Genomic DNA, 6,069 nt, shown 5'->3' with positions numbered 1-6,069 from the left:
AAATTCAATATATCAAACATGAAAAAAATCTTTTTAAAAAACCCATAAAAAAATCTATTATGAAAAATTAATAAGAGAAATACAAAAAAAAGAAGAAAAAAATAACTTCTAAATAAATTATAGAAACTAAAAAATAATATTTAAAGAAAAAATAAACTAATATAAAAAATAATTTAAAATAATTTAAAAATTAAAACCTAAATAAATTTTAAAAATTGAAAGTTAAATAAATAAAGACCATAACATGAGTTAATGTGGAGATCAAATAATTATTTTTTAAATAAATAGGAAATGAAAAACAATAGTTAAAGTGAAGATTTAAAATATAATATAATCTTATGTGAACAAATTAGATTATTAATAATTATTAATTAAATAACATAATATTTACTAAAATAGTTTAAATATATTAATAAATATTATTTATTTAAATTCAATTGATCAAATTTGATTTTTTTAAAAAAAAAACCCCATCAAAAAATCTATTATAAAAAATTAATAAGAGAAATATAAAAAAATAGCAACTATTGAAAACATATTGATATAAGTATGAGAATGTATTTCAATCATTGTTTCGTCACTAAAGTCAAACCTTCTACTTGTTGGTAAGATAATTTCTTAGATAATTTGAGTACTATCATTTGTTTGATTGATGAAGAGGATTTGATCAAATGAGGAAACAAAAACACCTAAAGGAAAGGTTGAGTTATGATATGAAAAGAAGTACAAAGTTCAGTTAAGACAGTGAAGATATATTGCATTGATTATCTACTTAAGGTTGCAAAGGTTGGATATATTGCCTAAGTCTAGAAGAATAAGTAAGAATAATTGAGTCTACCAAGTTTGACTGAGTGGACAGTAGGTGCCGAGAAAAGTTAGTGCAAGCCAAGTAGAAAATCAGTTGGAGTCGAGAAAAGTCAAATTGGACAATGTATACCAAGTGGTTTGATAGTGGATGTCAAGCAATGCAATATGTGTCGAGCATTAGAAGCAAGTTAATGCTCAGTGACTGCATTATGAAAAAGATTATGAATTCAATAAATTTGACCCAACAAGTTTGATTTTTTAAATTGTGTGAACTTTGTGGAAGATAAGCTTGATGAGCTAGTGGCATAGAATTTAAGATGAACCATTTTGAGGCAAACTCAAAGAGGATTGAAGGAGAAGTTTCTAGAAGGGAATAAAATGAAAAGAAGGGTAGATTCGTTAAATCCTACCTAATCCTACCTAACCCTAAAATGGATGATAGAAATTGAACAACAAAAGATCTTAATTTTCTATTAATAGAGATGCATGATCATAAGCAAAGGTTGTCATGTGCGAGAGCCTAAGGAAGACAAGGAGTCTAAGGTATTGCTTCATTTAGTAAACAAACATAAGAGAATGCTATTGGCTAACAAAGAATGAAGGCTTAAGGGTATGGATGCTTGAAGGGTGAAAAATCTATTAGAGTTGAAAAGTGTGAAAGCCAAGCAGATTGGAGGACTGAAACATATATCTGTAATATGCAAAGTGAGTTGTAAGTTGTTATCAGATCAAGCATTACTAGTACTTTCTAATCATTGTATCAGTCTAGGGTAAATCCTTTGGATTAAGGTTGACCTAACAATCATTTATAAATATTTTAACTAGGTGACATTCCAATGGAATGATCTAAATTTCTCTATCAGGGTTCACTCCTAATAGGGTGATTGAGATCCTCTAACTAGGTCATGTTTAACAGTGTGCATTGTAACTTTTAACAAGGTTGGCCTTTCATAGGGCATCACTTCAGAAAGAGTGAGAATGAGTAGCATGTTACTGGTGGTTTTTTCCAAATTAGGCTTCCACATAAAATCATTGTGTTAAATGTGTTATTGAATCTGTCATATTTCATGCTTATATTTCTACAAAGTTGATTTGATAGTAACCTGCAAGTTTAAGTGATTGTATGATCTAATGCATGCATGCTGAATATGTTCTATGGATATGGGTTCACTAAGTTATGAAAAAAATTATTTGTACATCTGGACCTTGTATAACTGATTCCCCCCCCCTCTTCGTTAATCTAAAGAATTTCAACAATTGGTATCAGAGCCATCTGCTTAAGAGGACTAGTTTAAATGTACTAGAAGCAAAAAAATTAAGATGTCAAAAAGAGAGGTATCTAAGCTTAATAGAGATAACTTTCCTGCATGACAAAGTCTGATAAAGCTACACCTAGGAGGTCTTGGAGGTTATGCACAATCTACCATCATCACAGAGCATGATGATCCTACTAGAGCCCTAACTACAGAAGATTTGAAAAAGAAGAAAGAACACAACCAGATAATGTTGGAGATTGCCTCTACCCTAAGCTATTCTGAGTTCGATGATATCAAGGGCTGTGACAGTGCAAAGAAAATGTGGGATGCTCTTCACACTACTTATGGAGGAGGAGACACAAATGTTCTAAGAGCCAAATCTAAAAGTCTTAGAGGTAATTTCAATGATATGAGAATGTAAAAAGGTGAGAATGTTGCTCAATATTGCTCTACGATAAAAGATGTTAATACCATAAGAGGAGCTATTGGTAAGATAGATTATGAGACTATACTAGTTAACCAAAGTTTTGAGAACACTATTGCCCATCTATGCTATTAGAGTTTCTACAATACAAGAATTGAGATGTATACCAGGTTCTAATCTAACTCTTGAAGGTTTGGTAGGTAGGCTCACTACTTTTGAGCTATCTAATTTTGATAACTTCAAATCTGACAATGTTGAATCTTCTTTCAAAGCTAAGTTGTCATTGAAGGAACCTAATGAGAAGAAGAAGAAGGTAAAATATGTTTCCAGTGATAGTGATATAGATGAGGAGGATATAGAACAATTTAAAGCACTACTAGCAAGGAGATTCCATAGAGGTAAAGGAAAATTCAAAGGTAAGTCACCTATCATGTGTTTTAATTGCAATGAGGTTGGTCATATTGTTGCTAGATGCCTGCAAAAGAAGAACTACATAGGTGGATACAAGTACAAAAGTAGAAGAGATGAGGACAACAAAGATTACAAAGACAAAGGCAATAAGTCATGCTACATTACTAAAGGGGAAAGTAAAGATGGATCTGACAATCATGATGATGAAGTATTGTATGTTGCAATGAAGGATGAATATGATGAGGATGAGGCAACTGCAGTAGTGTCTTATGTGAACAAGAATGGTAGATGGATCATTGGTAGTGGGTGTTCACATCATATGATTAGAGATAAAAGTAAGTTCATTATCTTGAATTATTATGATGGAAATAATGTAAGGTTTGGTAATGATGCACTCCATTGATAAAAGGAAAAGGTTCTATCAAACTCACAGAAAATTTTGTATGTGACAATGCTTGTTATGTTGAAGGACTTAACTATAATTTGTTGAGTGTGTCACAACTGAATATTTTAGGTTGTAAGGTTGAGTTTGAGAACAAGATTGCTAAGATATATGATACCGAGAGAAAACTAATGAGAAAAGGTGATCAAACTAGAGGTAATCTATTCTATCTTGATATGGATAATGCTACTTGTCGAGTTGTAGAATTTGATGATGTGTGGCTATAGCATAAGAGGTTATGTCATGTTAATTTTGATAACTTAGTTAATATTAGTAACATGAGAAGAGTAAGAGGCTTGCCTAAGTTGAAGAAACTGGACAATATAATTTTCAAACAATGTCAGTTAGGCAAGATGACTAAGTCAAGTTTTAAAAGTAAGATTCATACCTGTAAAGAGACTTTGGAGATTGTCTAGATTGACTTGTGTGGACCAATTGATGTGCAAAGCTACAAAGGTGATAAGTACATTATGTTGTTTGTTGATGACTATTCTAGAATGATGATAGTTATGTTTTTGAAACAAAAATATGATGCTTTTTAAATGTTTATGTGGTACTCAGCAAAAGTTGAGAAGGAAATAGGTAAAAGTTTGAAATGTTTAAGATCTGACAGAGGAGGAGAATTTACATCAAATGAGTTTGAGATGTTTTGCAATGACAGAGGAATCAAAAGATAAACATCTACCCCTAGAACCCCTCCAAAAAATGGAATTGTTGAAAGGAGGAATAGATCTGTAATAGACTATACTAGGACACCCATGATGGAGAAGAATGTTGATTTGAAATACTAGAGAGAGGTTGTAAGTACAACTGTCTATACCTTGAACCATGTGCAAGCCAAGAAAGATACTCATTCAACACCTTTTGAACCATGGTATGAATACTCACCCAATGTAAAATATTTTAAGGTATTTGGAAGCAAGTGTTATATTCTCAAAGATTTCAGGAATGGTAAACTAGATGCAAAAAGTGAAGAAGGTATATTTCTTGGCTATTTCACAAGAATTATAGCTTATAAGTGTTTAAATACTAACACTAACAAAGTTGTGAAAAGTGAAAATATGAAATTTGATGAATATAAAGAAGTACATAAGGCTAAACCTATGAAGGCACCATAGGAATAAAAATCATTTGTATACTTTTATGATGGTATGCCTTCTGATGAAGATGTTGTAAATCAAGTTGCAAATCAACATCAAGTTTTAGTCACTACTGAGTCACATACTATGAATGTCAAGTTGCAGTTAGGAACCAAGCTATAATCAGGTGCCAAGTTGTAGAATGAAGTTGAGGCACATTATGATTCTGAGATAAATGTATATGAAAGAGATGTTGAACAACCTAATAGAGAAGCAAATCCCAATGGCGACCCGAATAGATATGCTTCGACGTCCACCTTTTTCTAGTGCGCTATCGGTCTCTAATCTAGTTTCCTTGTACCTTACCTTAGGACCTCGTGAGAAAGAAACCTGGTGGGCAGGTAATGATTTAGAAGTTGAGAGACCAAATGAAGAAAATAGAGCATAACCTAGATTTTCAAAGTATGTCAAGAGACATCACCTTGCTGCACAAATCATTGGAGATAAAGATGCAAGACCAATGACAAGAAAAAAGTTGAGAAATGATGCATATTTTCTTAGCATGCATGAACTTAACACAATGAAAGATGCCTTAGAAGATATGGACTAGGGTAAAGCCGTGAAAGAATAGATTAAATAGATTGAGAAAAATAAGACATGAACTCTAGTTCCTAGACCGAAAGATAAAAATGTGATTGACACCAAGTGGATGTATAGAAACAAGTTTAATGAAAATGGTGAAGTCACAAGGAATAAAGCAAGATTAGTTTGCAAGGGGTATGCACAAGAAGAAGGGATAGACTATGGAGAAACATTCACTCCTGGTGCAAGATTGGAAGGAGTAAAAACTCTGCTTGCTTACTCTACATACAAAGGTTTCAAAGTTTATCAAATGGATGTTAAACCTGCAATTTTGAATGGAATATTGGAAGAAGATGTTTATATAGAACAACCCGAAGGATTTGTTGATGCTAATAAAAAAAAATGGTATGTAGACTACACAAAACTTTATATGGTTTGAAGTAAGAACCACGAGCATGGTATGAAAGGCTTCACAATTATCTTGTGAAGCTTGGATCTAAGAAGATTGATGATAACAACAATTTGTAATTGAAGACAGAGAAAGGAAAAGGTATTTTACTATTTGATTTTTTTGTTGATGATATCATATTTGGAGTTCAAGATACTTTATGTAAAGCTTTTGCAAATGAAATGAAGAAATAATTTGAGATGTCTATGTTTGGAGAGATAAGTTCTTTGTGGGTTTGCAAGTAAATCAAATAAAATATGTGTTGAATACAACTGTTTAATTGTGTGTTGTCTCTGATATTACACAAATGTCATATCAGTTGACAGTTAGTGCTTACTGAGCTCACTTGGTCAACAAGATAGTTTTTCTTGTCTATCGAGCATTCTTGAGTTTATTCTATGGCAAACAGTGTCTATCGAGCTCTCTTGGGTGTTGAAGGAATTTTGGTAGAAAAGAGTGTTAACCGAGCTCACTTGGTTAACAAAGGAAAGTTGAATAGAGTTAGTGCTAATCGAGTTCACTCAATTACCAAAGGATTTTCACAAGCTTGCAGTGTTAATGGAGCCTCTGTTGGTTAACACATGAAATCATCTCAGAACCAATGTTTATCGAGTAGGGTC

The sequence above is a fragment of the Cupressus sempervirens genome, chromosome 8 (assembly GCF_028749045.1).
Source record: "Cupressus sempervirens isolate cs-2001-9-10 chromosome 8, ASM2874904v1, whole genome shotgun sequence".
NCBI classification, from domain to species: Eukaryota; Viridiplantae; Streptophyta; class Pinopsida; order Cupressales; family Cupressaceae; genus Cupressus; species Cupressus sempervirens.
Note: the sequence above shows the minus strand (reverse complement) of the source record.